This window comes from Gymnoscopelus braueri (genome assembly GCF_963280865.1).
Source record: "Gymnoscopelus braueri genome assembly, chromosome: 16".
Taxonomy (NCBI): Eukaryota; Metazoa; Chordata; class Actinopteri; order Myctophiformes; family Myctophidae; genus Gymnoscopelus; species Gymnoscopelus braueri.
In genome coordinates, this window is record NC_137616.1 from 48,825,548 (window position 1) to 48,842,894 (window position 17,347).

General features: G+C 43.0%; 1 pseudogene across 1 annotated transcript in view; it reads right to left on the reverse strand.

Moving 5' to 3' along the window:
• Positions 1-7,785: 7,785 nt before the first annotated feature.
• LOC308103704 (estrogen-related receptor gamma-like) overlaps positions 7,786-17,347 on the reverse strand; it is a 40,474-nt pseudogene continuing 30,912 nt past the window's right edge. Inside the window, exons 5-8 of the transcript XR_013935005.1 lie at positions 17,017-17,124; positions 16,694-16,876; positions 10,791-11,060; positions 7,786-8,658 (exon numbers count right to left, since the gene is read on the reverse strand). The product of XR_013935005.1 is annotated as an estrogen-related receptor gamma-like (transcript). The remainder of the gene's footprint in view (positions 8,659-10,790; positions 11,061-16,693; positions 16,877-17,016; positions 17,125-17,347) is intronic.

Sequence of the window (17,347 nt, forward strand, 5' to 3'; positions counted from 1 at the left end):
ACTACCAGCCATCTCCAGGCCAAACTAAAATAAACTAAGTAACTTAAAGAAAAGTTTTTTTTTTAGCCCAACTAATCAATGGTGTGGGTTCTGAGGTTGTTGCTGGGTCTGTGTCTGCTGTGGAACTAAGTCTGACTGTCTTTTATCCACCTGTTTCCGCGGGAATTTACTGGAGCAAAAATCCTGTGTGGGAAACATCCTGCGGGGGGACCGGAAGTAGGAAATAGCGGCTCAGTGTGTTTACATTTGCCAGCAGAACGTAGCTGTACTGCGAACGAGCTCCTCCAGTAGTAGCAATTCCAGATCAGCTGCAGGTGTGCCAACCTGAGTGAGAGGAGAGACAGTGGGGGTTAGTCAGTTGTGGAAAAAGTACTCAAATGTTTTACTTAAATAAAAGTATCAATACTGCAATGTAGAAATACTCCGTTACAAGTAGTAAAGTCCGGAATTCAAAATTTACTTGAGTAAAAGTACAAAAGTATTGATATCAAAATGTACTTAAAGTACCAAAAGTAAAAGTACTAAAATGTTAGAAAATAGCCTACAAGCTCACAATGCGTCGCGATGTGACACGTTGTGAGCTTGTAGATCGGCTATTTTCAAATGGCCTGGGTATAAAATAGGGCGGAAGTGGTTAATGTATGTTTTATAATGTAATAATGTATATCTGCAAAGTAACTAGTAACTAATGTTTTCAAATAATTGTGGTGGAGTAAAAGCCTCTGAGATGTAGTGGAGTAGAAGTACGGGAAATTGGAAATAAAGTACAAATACCTCAAAATTGTACTTAAGTACAGTACTTGAGTAAATGTACTTAGTTGCTTTACACCACTGTTAGTGATTGATTGAGGATGATGTCATGGCCACATGGAACAGCAGCACCTTCTTGTATGCAAGCCTGTGATCGTGATGAAGCACATACAGTCCCCAGAAGTTGCGAATGCATCTTAAATCTACACCTATTACATTAACGCTGGTGAAGTTACAACGGGGCAGTTTAACGTCATGCCCGGGACACATTTTCATGCCACGGACCCGCAAACTAATATTTCTATTAGGCAGCAGAGCAGACCCCTATCTGAAAAGATTTTATGTCAGGGACCCCTACAAGATTTGTGTAGTTAAAATGTATTTCGCCCCTGTTCGTCCATCCCTAGTTAATGTTAAAGTTTATTTAGAACGAGGTGGCTACTAAATTGTAGCCTATACAAGGAATACTTATTGGCATGGCGTATAGGCAAACGTTGAAAATCTCGATCCTAAACCACGCTTGCTGTACGAGCGCTAGGGCACCCTTAAATTACATCTCGTTATTTGATTTATTTTGACAGATAGGAGCTCTCCTCCCTCTAATGCCTTCATCAGCATTCATACCTCCATGCCGTGGTGATTCGGGACAATGCTTTTTTTATTGAGGATGTGATCTCACCCCTGAGTGCCAGAATCAGCCTTTTTTTCCTCCTTTCTTTTACAGCCTCCATCTCCCTCAAGGCCCCATCCATCACCGCGCTGACGGAGGCTCGCACACTGCTCGCTCACACACACACACCACGCACACGCACGCACACGCACGCACACGCACACACACACACACACACACACACACACACACACACACACACACACACACACACACACACACACACACACTAACTCATTTAAAAACATGGGTCGTACATGGACATCACTCACCAGCCACTAACTCACTTACCAATGATGGCCGCCGATGTGGCGGGAAACAGCTTGTTCCAAACCCCATGGGCTCAACCTGTCTGTTTAAACTACGGGTAAATAAAGAGATTCTTTTGTGTGTTCTGACAAATAAGGGAATGGGGTGAGGGGGGGGGGGGGGGGACTTTCCTTTTGAATTGTCCCACTGTCTATTCATCCATCTTTATTCTACAGCTTCTGTTGTCCTCTCCTCTCCTCTCCTCTCCTCTCCTCTCCTCTCCTCTCCTCTCCTCTCCTCTCCTCTCCTCTCCTCTCTCTCCTCCCCTCCCCTCCCCTCTCCTCTCCTCTCCTCTCCTCTCCTCTCCTCTCCTCTCCTCTCCTCTCCTCTCCATGATGAATAGCATTGACAGTAGCGATACAGTAGTACTTGTGTATTTCAGTCAACAACTAAACAGTTTGTGTTGGTTGTTAAACATTAACTAAGCTTCACTGCTGCTTATGTAAACATCACCAAGGGGGACTGACTGTCCATCCCCATCCTTTTGGGCAGAGGTCTTCAACAGGGGGCCCGGGACCCCTAGGGGGTCCTCAGAACTACTATAGGGGGTCAGCCAAATCTTTGTGTGATAGGAACTTACACTAACCACTTGAACCCAAGAATTCCTTTTCTCAGTGGAACGTGAGCTGAAAATAGCAGATCTACAAGGACACCACACCTCGCGCTGTGAGCTTGTAGATCTGCTATTTTCGGGCAAAGAGGTTTGGTGTAGGGGGAAAAAAGAGCAGATCAAGTACAAGTTTTCTAAGTATTGAGGGTTTAAGTGGTTAAATAAATACACATTAACATGAATTCAACACTGATCACAGTGCTGTCAAACAAGTCTATGAAGCTATCTAATGAAAAGGTTTCATCTGCATCATAATGTTATACAATGTGGCGTGGGGGGGTCCCTGCTTCATCTTTTTCTCAGCTAAGGGGTCCTTGGCCTGAAAAAAACGTTGAAGACCCCTGCTTTAGGGCCGGTTAGTGTAAAACTACAGGTCTATCATGTCACAGGCACTAACTCACTAGTACTAATAATAATGAAAACGTAGACGTCTAAGTCCCGTGGGGGAGATTCAGTTACAGCTTCAATTCATAATTCATTGAATGATTGGAAAATGGAAATGGAAGATGGAAAATGCTCAGAAACGCTGGCACTGGCTGACTTAATTAGTGAATTAATTCTGGCACTCAATGAGTGTATTAAAGGAGCATTTCACCCCTGGAAGAACTTACAGTCACTCGATATTATTAATATTTGTAGTAGATAACAGTAGCAAAATCAGAAATTTGCACCCTATGGCCAGAAAAATATAGAAGTCTGTGTGTTCATGGGGTTTGACTGGAATGCTGCATTACTACAATGACCATAATGCTTTGGTGCACTGCCCTTCCTTGTGGGGAGGGGAGGCTGCGTGGGGGTGTGGTCTACATTGTAGTCAGGAAATAAGGTGAGATAAAGAGACTATGAGTCAAATGACTCATAGTCTCTGAGGATATGGATACAAATCTAAAAATACAGATAAAACACAAAAGACACACCAGGATCATGTTTATGGGTCCTAGACCTAGATAAAAATAGGGGTTTGATGCAAAATCTGTGAAATGTCCCTTTAAAGAACCACCCCCCCCCTCCCCTGTAGTAACTCTGAGGACCCCCTAGGACCCCCTGCTTTAAGAGGTTTTCAAGGAAGACAAAGACACCATGCATTTTAAACTGGGGATCATCTTTATTGCCCAAGAATCCACCTGAGATTGGTTGCACTGCACATCTCACCCCCAAACGAGGCTTGGTTGCATCTTTGAACAACGTCTGTCTTGGCATAGGACATTATTATATACAGCAGAAAGTACATTATACATTTAAAACCCATCTCCACGCCATATTGCTGGATCAAACAACTTGACATACTTTTGTCACAAAAATAAACATTATAGTGTTACAGTATCTCGCACTAAAAGGAGCACAACGAAAAAAAAAACATTGTTTCATTTTGGCGCACAAAAAGACTTCTTCAGATTCACCGATTTTTCCTTCCGAGGTCAATCCCCAGTGGTGGAAAGTAACTAAGTACATTTACTCAAGTACTGCTGTACTTAAGTACAATTTTGAGGTATTTTGACTTTACTGGAGTATTTCCGATTTTAAGTAATTTTAATTTTACTCCACTACAATTACAATTACAATAACTTTAGTCGCTAGTTACTTTGTACATTTAGATTATTATTACAAAATATACATTAACCACTTCAGCCCTATATACATTTCGTCCATTTGAAAATAGCAGATCTACAAGCTCACAATGCGTCGCGATGCGACGCATTGTGAGCTTGTAGATCGGCTATTTTCAAAATATTTGTATACTTCTGAAAACTTGTAAAACGGGACATTCAGCCTAATGAGTACTCTTACTTTTGGTACTTTAAGTACATTTTGATACCAATACTTTTGTACTGAATTCCAGACTTTTACTTGTAACAGAGTACTTCTACATTGCAGTATTGATACTTCTACTTAAGTAAAACAAATTGAGTACTCTTTCCACCACTGACAATCCCTTCATTTAACCATGATGTGCATAATCATAGACAGATTTCAGAGGTAAATAACTATACTCTTTGACACTAGACACACGAGTAACAGATTTAACAGAAGAACCACCACCAGACTCCCCAGACTTTATGGCTGTAAAGGAAAAAGTAGTGCACCAAGTTTTAATTCTACACATAATAGATATACCACAGAGAGAGCAGGTCAATGTTCTCCCTTATACAGATTATAGGGCTGCCATCTTACATGGATAAAGTTATATCAATGACTCTAATACACCTCTACGACATTATTAAACCTCCTGCGTTCCCACTCGTATAATCTGTCTGTCTTGAATGTGGTGATATGATATTTATTATTACTGTATTATTATTATTATTATTATTATAGGGTATATCAGTGCTGCGTGTGTAGCCGAGAAAGCTAGTAAAAAAAGGTCATTTCTTTTTTTTTTTACAACGATATTCAAAAAATTCCTTTTTAAAAAAATCATCTACTTGTAATTGCATTGTTCTTCTCTTCATTAATGCCACGTTATTAGTAAATCAAATAAAAAAACAGCAAAACAATCAAGCCGGCATTAAATAAATATCATCCCTTCATGTTTTTTTTTAATGTTTTTTTTTTACGTGTACTAAGTTTTTCGGTAACACTTGCTCATAGGGTACCTGTTATTAACCCTTAATTTATGATTACTTAATACATTATTTAAGTGTTAATTAAGCGTTAATTAAGCATGAATTCATCATGAATTCCTTGTAATTCATGTATTAAGTAACTTTGCTTAACTAATGATTAACTAATGACGTTAATTAACGTTGAATTTCAAGGAATTCATGATGAATGAATGCTTAATGAACACTTAAGTCATGTAATAAGTAACTTTGCTTACCTAATGATTAACTAATGATGTTAATTAATGATGAATTACAAGGAATTCATGATTAATGCTTAAATAACGTATTAAGTCATCATAAATTAAGCGTTAACTGCGGGTGCCTTATGAGCAAGTGTTACCAGTTTTTCGTTCCCTGAAAGAGTCTAATGAAATCAAGAGGCCATTCATTGTTTGATATGACGGTGGAATAAAAGACCATGAATGACTGTTAGTTGACTAATAGGAGTCATTTCCAACGGTGTTAGAGACGCTCCAATGGACGGATGGTTTTCCACAATGTGTAACACAACAGCAGCAACGACACTTCACCCATTCAGAACGGGAAAGACTCTGTGTCATTCTTTAAGATTTCTTCGGCTATTCAAAAATAGCAGATATACAAGCTCGTAGCGTGGCACCGAGTGCCGTGCTACGAGCTTGTAGATCTGCTATTTTTCAAAAAATCTTGAAAATTCGTGAAAATCTTTGAATATATACTGTATATATATATTTTTTGAAAGCAAACATTTTGTAACTCACATTTTTGAATATATATATATTTTTTTAAAGCAAACATTTTGTAACTCAAACCTTTGCTTCTGGGGGGATTCTACAAAATGTCGTCTAAATCCTAACAGGTTTCTGAAAAAAAACGTATGTTGCTTTAATAGCAGTGGCTCTCAAACTTTTTCATGTCAAGGAACACCCAAAATTACATGTCAAATATTTTTGTTCCAGGGTTCCCCCCCAGAAGTAAATTATATTCAATATAATACATATTCAAATATTTGCACAAACGGTCAAGATATTTAATAAAAAAATAGCAGATATACAAGCTTCATAGCGCTTGCATAGCTGCTATTTTTGAATAGCCAAAGTATAAAATGTGGATGAAAGTGGTTACACAGACGTGTTCCCGGTTTGAATGGCTGAAGGTCGATTTGTACTTAGTTCCACACCGATGCCCCACGCCAAAAAATAGCCGATGTACAACGCTCATTGCACATGGTCATTTATTTGGTGTGCGACTGTGGTGCAAAACCAAATATAAATCAGGCATCACAGGGCCACCTTATATTATTGTGGACATTTTGCTGGTATCCTTTAGTAATATGAATCTCACATAGTCTTTACTCTTTGGCAAGACTTACCTCTCAGTACAAGTTTTTTTGTCTTTTTTGTTTAATTATTATTATTATTATCTCTATACAAAAAGGACAAAAAACAAACAAATAATAGAGCCCCTCTAAAAGTACTACAATGCAGATTAACAGGCTTCAAGATGATGGTTTTTAGATGATGGAATAATCCACAAGGATCTTCAAGTATTTAGGGGTCTTTTTTTGACTTAAGAAGCTTCTACTTAGGTGTATAAGTGTAAGGTTCTCTAGAAGGCGGTTCCTTGGTTTTTTTTCTTTTTTTGAGATGCTGTCTGTTATCTTTATCGTTCAACCCATGGCGCTCCATCCCGCTCGGAGCTGGCGGACCGCACTTAAAAGGGGAATACCACTCATTTTCAACATTGAACTATGTCTTTAATACACCTTAGAGCTGTTGTGTGGAAATAAGAAAAAAGTCCCACCCCCTTCTATGTTGCCTAGAACTGGAGAATTAATTGTTGAAGTCATGTGATCAGTGACATACGTACGGTGTACTTTTGGCTCCGCCCTCTAGGCTGCCTCATTCACTAGAACGGGGAATCTCACTTCCAGCTGAAACAGTGTGACTTGTAGTAGTTTAGAATGGCATTATGGTTATATATCACATTTCACAAGACATTGTACTTGTAGATAATAGAGATCAATTGGCTGAAAATGCTCTAATAAGTCTTAACTTTATATTCAAGTCGCACTGTTTCAGCTGGAAGTGAGATTCCCCATTCTAGTGAACGCAGCAGCCTAGAGGGCGGAGCCAAAAGTACACCGTCCATATGTCACTGATCACATGACCTCAACAATCAATTCTCCCGTTCTAGGCAACATAGAAGGGGGGACGACTGTTTTCTTATTTCCACACAACAGCTCTTAGGTGTATTAAAGACATGGTTCAATGTTGAAAATGAGTGGTATTCCCCTTTAACGCACGATGCCAATAGCACTGCAGACCGACGGCATATAGTCCATATCTTCAAGTCACTAAAACAGCCTCGACGTGGAAGCCACTCTGATTCAAGTCTTTTTCTTTTTTTCTTCTCCGTTGACTTTTCGCTCGGGAAAAAAACCTCAACAGGAACAGTAGGAGGAGCAGTACTTTCTTTTTTTTGTATTTGTTCAAATGCTTGGCTGTTTCAACACATACATAAAATATACTTCCTGGGGGAGAGAGAGAGAGATTCCAGAATGAAGACGTTATTGTTTCAACGACGCAAGCGGAAATGGGACAAAAAAAAAAGGATTTGAAATGCCGATGTTTTTCCCACGTTCCAGTTCCAGTTCCCCAACCCATTAAGACCGGGAACGCATCTGTGTCATTTTTACATTTCTTTGGCTATTAAAAAATAGCAGATATACAAGCTCATATGAGCTTGTAGATCTTCTATTTTTGAATAGCCCAAAGAAATCTTAAAATGCCACACAGATCCCGGTCTTAACTCCCCCCCCGCCCCCCCCCCCTCCAATCTGTGTCCCCCTGTCCTACAGACACAGAGACATAGAGAGAGAGAGAGAGAGAGAGAGAGAGATAGAGAGAGAGAGAGAGAGAGGGTAGTGGTGGGAAAAGAAACGTTCATTTCAGCGAACAAACGATTTTTTTCACGTTCGCGGCAATGATCCGTTCAAATGACTCGTTCACCGTTCACTAGCGCTATTGTCTGTAGAGAAAAAACCCGTTGCGGGAGCGTTATTTCTTACGTCGCGCGTACAGCCCGCTGTCCAGTCCCGTCCTGTGTAAGGGGGGGGGGGGGGGGGGGGGGGGGGGGGGGGCATGAACGATAGCGTGAACGTAACAGTTTCAGGAGTGAAGTTAACGAGTTCCTCCACGTTCAACCTGCAATGAACTAGTTCTTTTGAACGAATCGATCGTGAACGACCCATCACTAAGAGAGAGAGAGAGAGAGAGAGAGAGAGGGAGAGAGGGAGGGGCATCAGGCCTTGGCCTCACGGGGGGCATAAACGATAGCGTGAACGTAACAGTTTCAGGAAGCAAACGAGTTTGTTCACGTTCAACGGCAATGAACTAGTTCTTTTGAACGAATCGATCGCGAACGACCCATCACTAAGAGAGAAAGAGGGAGGGGTTGGGGGGGGTTGGGGGGGCTTGGGGGGGGGGGGCGTCAGGCCTTGGCCTCCAGCAGTTCCAGGAACAGTTTGTGCATGGGCACGCGGCCGTCCTGCCGGATGCTGCAGAAGAGCTGGACGGCGCGCGCCGCCGTCTGCCGCAGCAGCGGGAGGGTCATGATGAGCTTGCCGGCCCTCCGGGGGTCCTCGGGCCGGCGGGCGGCCTCGTAGTCCTGCAGGGCCCCGTGGAGCACGTCCTGCAGCCTCTGGACCGCCTCCGAGTCCTCGATCTGCATGGAGTCTGTTAGAGGTAGAGAGGGGAGAGATGTGGAGCGCCACCATGAGGACACGTTTATACCATTTAGAACCGGGGAAAGAATCTGAGTCATTTTTTTTTTTTTTTTGGCTATTCAAAAATAGCAGATCTACAAGCTCATAGCGCGGCACAGAGTGCTTGTAGATCTGCTATTTTTTGAAAAATCATGAAAAAGTGTGCAAATCTTTGAATATATATTTTTTAAGTGAACATTTGTTACTCAAATCTTTGCTTCTGGGGGGATTCTACGAATGTCTTTTAAACTGTTTTTTAGAAACAAACTTGTTTCTGTTGCTATAATAAGTGGTTCTCAAACTTTTTTCATATCAAGAACTCCCAAAAGTATTATGTATTTGGCCGCGGACCCCCATCTCAAAATATGTTGTTCCAGGGACCCCCAGAAGCAAAGATTTGAGTTAAAAATGTTCCCTTTTAAAAAGTATGTATATTCAAAGATATTTAATGGGTTAATTGACTGGTTAATTGTCATGCGAATAAATGTGATTCATGTTTTTAGTTGTTTAGTAATGACTATTGGAACATATAAATGATATATTTCGGTTTGCTTTTTTTGGCTTTAAACTAAACTTTCACAAGGCAGATTATGACAAATAACTTAATAAATAAATGACAATGACTGGTACCAATAATAAAAAAAGGACTATGGCTAAAATAGGTCATATTAAAAAAAATTGCTTGTAGATCTTCTATTTAAAAAAATGTTTGAAAATGTATGAACAATTTTCCAAAAGATGAATGGAAACCATTCTGATGATTATGCAAAATAACTGTGATTGTATCAAATACTTTTGATCAGACAATTATGTAATAACTTGTATTATGTAATAATCGTCTAAGAACGTTGGAGGGTAAATAAGCAGACACACAGAAGAAGATGGAAGACAGTTTTTAGGGAGAAAAGAGCGACCATCATTGTTCCGCCTCTGAAAATGTTACTCATCGATTTATCGATTTCTTCCGACAGAGCATTATAGTAAAATCTGGAGTGTTAATTGAACTTTGGACCGGGTCCATTTTTATACTCCGACTCAATTAAGGTGATGAGTGAGTGGAAAAGTCCATCTAGTTTAGAGCTTTTCAGAGCTTGGTTCTCAACATGTGGGGCTGGGGCCCAATTGGTGGGCCGTGGGGATATTGCAAGTGGGACCCCAAATAATTGGCAAAAACACATTTGTATTTAACACATTGGATGCCAGAGGTTTATTCAAATATTATACGTTGAGTGCCGGCTATTCTTCCATCCACTTACGCTGATACGTTTCGTGCTGTAGAAGCCCCGACGCGGAAGTGCATGTAAACAAAGCGTGCGAGACGGCGGAGGGTCCCGACTAACGCCTGGAACAATAATATTTCTAACGCGATCCTCCATTGCAGAGTGATCGCCTATCGAAAACGGTTCACTTCCACCACGTTAAAAAGAAATGGAGATATTAAGCTTTTAGTCAAGGAGCTAACATTGGAAAGGCCGACCGGAAGGATTTTGGACATGGATCCACATCCGGCCTCTCCTTCTCAGAAACTCCTTGGATGATCCCAAAGTTTCGTTAGAGCGCCCCACGTGGGCCCCACGTGTCAAAAATGGGTCCCACGGGTCAAAAATGGTCCGGACCGTTTTTGGCACCCGATGTGTTAAAGAAGTAATAATGGTATTTTTTCTCTAAAACCTTGGAAGGAGAAGTATACTACATTAGATGCATTGATCCAAGCTGGAACCCAATCGATCGATCATTAAAATAAACACGCTCTGAAAATGCACAATTGTGTTTGTATAGATGAGAGCCTCCTAAAAAATGCGACCGCATTGATGCGAATCATCCAATTTGGATTGCATATTTTGCAACTTTCCACATATTTTGCAACGTTCCGCATATTTTGCAACGTTCCGCATATTTTGCAACGTTCCGCATATTTTGCAACGTTCCGCATATTTTGCAACTTCGCGCAATTTCATAAAATCACATTAAAAACCCCACATATTTCATCGCATAAAATCAAATTAAAAACACCACATATTATCGCATAATCAAGGATTTTTGCCCACGTTTTTCTTCTGGAGCGTCTAATAGATGCTCGTAACATGTTTTTTGAAAAATCACCTGAGTTAGCAAGTGCGATGGCTTTGAGGACCACGAACTCGTCCTTCTCCAGGCCCATGGCCTTGTACTTCTTCACCAGCTGCAGGATGGCGTTGTTGAGGTCCAGCAGGCCGGCCAGCTTGGACTGCTCCTCGTCCATCACGTAGTCCTCGGCGTACACCAGCCTGTCCTCCAAGGCCAGCGAGCGGAACACCACGCGCAGGATCAGGATCTCCATCCAGCCGCTCTGCAGTAGACTCATCTGGTCTGCCAGGGAGAGAGAGGGGAAGCCTGCATGGAGAGGAGAGGAGAGGAGAGGAGAGGAGGGGAGAGGAGAGGAGAGGAGAGGAGAGGAGAGGAGAGGAGAGGAGAGGAGAGGAGAGGAGAGGAGAGGAGGGGAGAGGAGAGGAGAGGAGAGGAGAGGAGAGGAGAGGAGAGGAGAGGAGAGGAGAGGAGAGGAGAGGAGGGGAGAGGAGAGGAGAGGAGAGGAGGGGAGGGGAGAGGAGAGGAGAGGAGAGGAGAGGAGAGGAGAGGAGAGGAGAGGAGGGGAGAGGAGAGGAGAGGAGAGGAGAGGAGAGGAGAGGAGAGGAGAGGAGAGGAGAGGAGAGGAGGGGAGAGGAGAGGTTAGTTGACAGTAACAAAGTACATTTACTTGAGTAGGCTACTGCATTGGTTCTCAGACAGGAAGCATGTTGGAGTCTATTCATTCCAATGGAAGAGTGAACGTGAACACAGCTTCTGAACCATTCTTTAACCCCACACTGAACAATATGTTCATACTAAAATGGCTTTTTTTCAGAGAGACAAATCAGGAGAAAATAAACTTAATTATTGACCTTCTCTCCCAGTAGCACACTCTCGTGGGATCAAGCACCAGTAAACACAGGACGTTTGTGAAAATTGCGCCTCCCACTTGTAGGATTTGTGTACAATTTCACCTCTAGTGGCACCAATTGGGATGTTCTAGCTTCATAAATTAACCATCTTTGACGACGTGATGCGTATATATACGCTATCGATTTTTTGTTGAAAATCCAAAATGTCGAAACTTCTATACAGCTATGCATTGATATTAAAAAAAGAAAATGTAATATGTACTTTTGAATACTTAAAACCAAGTACTCCAGTACTTCAACTTTAACCACATGAACCCTAGCATCCCTATTCTGGTCATGTCATAATAGACAGGGGAACATTGGGCCAAAAGAGGCGAACATTCTGCGGAGAACAGAGAGGGACTGTGGGTGGACAGAGCCACTCAACAGATGAGCACTTTAATCGGCTTCCTCTGGTTAAGGCACCGACATTGATTGACAATCATGTCCCACAGGAGTGTGACTAAAAAGCCTTCACGCACTGGCCAAGATGCACGCATGCATGAGCCAACACACACACACACACACACACACACACACACACACACACACACACACACACACACACTCTATTTTTTTTTGCCTATTTTGACCTAAAGCCGAAAAGTAGCAGATCTATAAGCTCACAACGTAAGTATAACTAAGCATAAACGCTAACCCCGACCACAATCTGACTGTCTAACTTAAAACCATAAAACAAACAATAATTTTCTCTCGTGAGGAACCAGGAAGATGCGTCGTCCCCTTAAGCAAAATTATTTAATATAGCGTCACAATCATTTTAACCACTTTAACCATATCTTATACTTTGGCTATTGTGGGGGTCCTTGACATGAAAAAGTTTGAGAACCACTGCTCTGTTTCTCAAATTCTGCTATACATAGCGTGATACACGCACGCACGCACACGCGCACGCACACACACACACACACACGCACACACGCGCACACACACACACACGCACACGCACACGCACACACACACACACACGCACACGCACACGCGCACACACACACACACACACACACACACACACACACACACACACGTTATAATTAAGCAGATGATTTATTTTACAGAGTGAGGGGAGGAGGAGGGGGGGTAGAGGGGGGGACATTTTTATATTTGACACCATTAGTGATTGTTATCAGGATCCAGGAGTCGTTTTACGGTCGCCATGGGAACGCCTTTGGCGCCCCCACATTTTTCACTCTTATCTCCCCCTGATTGATTGAAAATGCCGCCTGCGGACCATTTTCATTGGTCGATAGGGATCCGTATTACGATTTTCATTGGCCGACAGGGATCAGTATTCCGACGATGGAGCGATTGATTGATTTGGGGGGAGGAGTGTTGGTGCATTTTGTATGCATGTTTTCGCGCTGTGTGTGTGTGTGTGTGTGTGTGTGTGTGTGTGTGTGTGTGTGTGTGTGTGTGTGTGTGTGTGTGTGTGTGTGTGTGTGTGTGTGTGTGTGTGTGTGTGTGTGTGTGTGTGTGTGTGTGTGTGCGTGCGTGCGCGTGCGTGTGTGTGTGTGCGTGTGTGTGCGCGCGCGTGTGTGTGTATAATGACGTCTCTAACAGTATATTGACAGATTATATACAAGGGGTTACATCTGTGTCGCCTCCCATTTTCACAATGTCAAGGTGTCAATAAAGAAGGAAAGGACACAGATTGAGCAGGGAGCCTCGTGGAGGACACACAGAGGAGGAGGAGAAGGAGACACTGGATTATGTTGTAAAGATACACACTAGACTAGATTGCGTCGACAAAAACTATGACGAAAAATTTTCGTCGTCTACCTTTTTTCACTGACGAAAACGAAATTAAAACTAAGCTATGATGACTCAAACTAAGACTAAATATATTGACAATTTCGTCAACAAATAAAAACTAGACTAACATGTTAGTGAGGGTCTAGTGGAGAAGAGATCCAGTAGAACTAAAAGACAAGTCATTTTATGTTTGTTTGGTTGCGCTCGGGAATTGCGCTCTGAAAATCAGATCTACAAGCTCACAACGCGTCGCAGTAGATCGGCTATTTTCAGCATGCAACCAAGTGTAAAATCAGCCATTACGACACCATCAAGGCATCGCCAACATACATTATAGTCGACTAAATTAACTGTAGGTTTAGTCTACTATCATCTTATGATATTTAGTTGACAAAAAAAAAATAAACTAAAACATTTCAGATGACTAAAATATGACTAAAACTAAAGGGAATTCTATTCAAAAGACTATGACTAAAACTAAATCAAAATTTGCTGTCAAAATCCACACTGACTATCAGGTGTGCCTGATGAAGGTCCGAGTGACCGAAACGTTGCATCCTCACCAATATTTTGACAGTGTGCGGGACCAGGTCTCCTACTGGAACCGCTGCCGGTCATCAAAAAAATATCCATCAATTCAAGTCTCCATGGGGTGACTAATCCATAGAAAAAAAAGTCTTTTTGGGGGTGAACTATCCCTTTAACCACTTCATCCATTTATATGTTGGGGGAAATTGGGTTTCAGCTCAAACCCAGCTGCCCACAAGGGGGCAGCAGAGCAGTTTAGGGGGATAAGGTGTCATCTTGCTCAAGGACACTTCGACCAGTCGTGTTCGGACACATTGCTGGCCAGGCCTGGAGTCGTACCAGGGACATCTGAGGACTGCAGCTCCCCAGACAGACAGGCTCTCTCACCATTCAGCTAAATGGAACCAAATGGACTGATTTATACTTTGATGTATTGTGGTGTCACTCTGTCTGCCTTCAGGCTGTGTGTGTGTGTGTGTGTGTGTGTGTGTGTGTGTGTGTGTGTGTGTGTGTGTGTGTGTGTGTGTGTGTGTGTGTGTGTGTGTGTGTGTGTGTGTGTGTGTGTGTGTGTGTGGGGGTGTGTGGGTGTGTGCGTGGGTGTGTGTGTGCGTGGGTGGGTGGGTGGCTGGGGGGGGGTCTGAGTTGTTGCACTTCTTCAATTTCAGCCAGAACAATTGAAACGCTGATGTGGAATGTCACACACACACACACACACACACACACACACACACACACACACACACACACACACACACACACACACACACACACACACACACACACACACACACACACACACACACACACACACACACACAAACACACAAACACACACACAAACACACGCTCACGAGACAAAAAGCAACAAATGGCCATACTGACTCTCTCTCTATTGGAAATACTCAAGTAAAGTACAAATACCTACATGTTTTACTCAAGTACAGAACTTAAGTAAATGTACTTAGTTACTTTCCACCACTAATGAACACTACACACACACAGACTGATTGTTCGCGTCATTCATTAGAGGAAACATGTGCTCTCAGACGGAGACAGTTTGTTGTGTAAACATGGAGGAGAAGCAGGCATCAACAGAGGGCCAGGTGTTGTTTTGGGTGTGGACAATACCCACTGCTGATAAGGCAGACATGGGTTTGAGTTGGAGGAAGAACAGAGAGACGTATACAGAGAGAGATGCATCAACAGTGGTGGAAAAAGTACAGAAATGTTTTAACTTTAAGTAAAAGTATCAATACCGCAATGTAGAAATACTCTGTTACAAGTGAAAGTCCGGAATTTCAAATTTACTTGAGTAAAAGTACAAAAGTACCCGGGAGGAGTATGGGTTGGCGCCCCAGCCTGTCTTCCGTGAGGAAGAATCCCAACAAACCCACGGTGAGGCCTTTAAGGAGGCAGGCAAGCCTGCAAGTGGAGCCTCCAGTACCACCACGGCCAAAGAAACCATCACGCTAGAGTGAAATGTTTGGAACGGGGGGAGTCTGGTGCAACGCTCAGGTCCTGGACCTGGTGAGACGAAGGAGGGGCCCGGACAGGAAGCCATCCACAGAGCCTAGTCCCTCCACGTACCAGAGCCTCTCCTCTCCCCTGGTCCCGGCAGAGTAGTTCCCTGACTGAGGGGCCCTGTCTTTCCCTAAGAGGACTGACCGTGGGTAGCTACTGGGACATAAGTCGGGGCTTGATCAACCCCGGCTGGGTCACCTGGGCGAGAGTGTATGTTGCGAGACCCGAACCACCCGTCGAGCCCAGGCTACAACACTGATGATACGTCCCAGGTGCATCCATGTGATGTTTTTTTTTTATTGGTATCAAAATGTATACTTAGAACCAAAAGTAGAAATGACTCATTATGCATATATACTTTGCAGATATAACTTCTTATATTATAAAACATACATTAACCACTTCAGCCCTATTTTATACCTAGGTTGTGAGCTTGTAGATCTGCTATTTTCATATATTCAATTATGTAAAATATCTCAGTCCACCACTGATATCGGTAGTGAATGAGCGACAGAATTCGGACACAGCGAGGAAGCGAACACTATAAACACACACACATTATAAAACAAACATTAACCACTTTAAGCCCTATTTTATACCTAGGCTATTTGAAAAATAGCTGATCTACAAGCTCACAACGCCTCGCACCGCGACGCGTTGTGAGCTTGTAGATCGGCTATTTTCAAACATTTTAGTACTTTTACTTTTAGTACTTTAAGTATATTTTCATGCCAATACGTTTGTACTTTTACTCAAGCAACATTTTGAACACAGGCCCTTTTAGTTGTAACAAGAGTATTTTTTATAATGTGGTGTTGCTTTTACGTAAGTAAAATATCTGAGTATTTCTTCCACCACTGATATAAAATGGTGCATTTATATAGCGCTTTTATTCAAAGCGCTTTACATAGATTGTGCATTACATTCACCCATTCACACACACATTCACACACCGATGGAGGAGGAAACCATGAAAGGCACCAACCTGCTCATCGGGAGCAATTAGGGGTTCAGTTTCTTGCTCAAGGACACTTCAACACTAACTCTGGAGGAACCCGGGATTGAACTGGGAACCTTGCGGTTGCCATCCGGCCGCTCTACCGGCCACTCTACCCCTGAACCACTGCCGCCCCCATATATAGGGAGTATTGAACGAGCGACAGAATTCGGACACAGCGAGGGAGCGAGGGAGCGAACACGTTCCTGCGTTCATCCGTGCTACAGTACCTGGGATGTGTTTGGCCCAGCCGATGTTGACCACCAGCTCCCGGTCAGCGAGGTCACACAGTGTTGTCAGAGCCTTGATGTCGCTCTCGGGCACGGTGGGGTCGGGCATGGCGAAGATGCCCTCCGGCTCGGCCACTAGGAGCAGAGAGACCACCTTGTTCTCCACCACACCCCCCACAGAGACTGAGAGAGAGAGAGAGAGAGGAGAGGAGTTTATTACTTCTATCTTCTCACCTTTTTCTATAGATGCTATATATTGTACAATGCAGATCTACAAGTCTCTTCTGGGACAGGGTGTGCTGTGGGCCTACAGTCAAACTCACATGTTTTCTTAGGCAGGGTGTGCTGGGAGGTCAGGTAAGGGCTGTTCTCTGCATCTATCCTCCTCTTGTACTTCTGTCTGCCTCCTCGTACCCGGTCCAACCGCACACCTGCAGAACAACAACCACATACACAATGCATGAGGTGCACACGCACACCTAGTACAGTACAACAGCCACACACACAATACATGTGGTGCACACGCACACCTAGTACAGTACAACAACCACATACACAATACATGAGGTGCACACGCACACCTAGTACAGTACAACAACCACATACACAATACATGAGGTGCACACGCACACCTAGTACAGTACAACAACCACA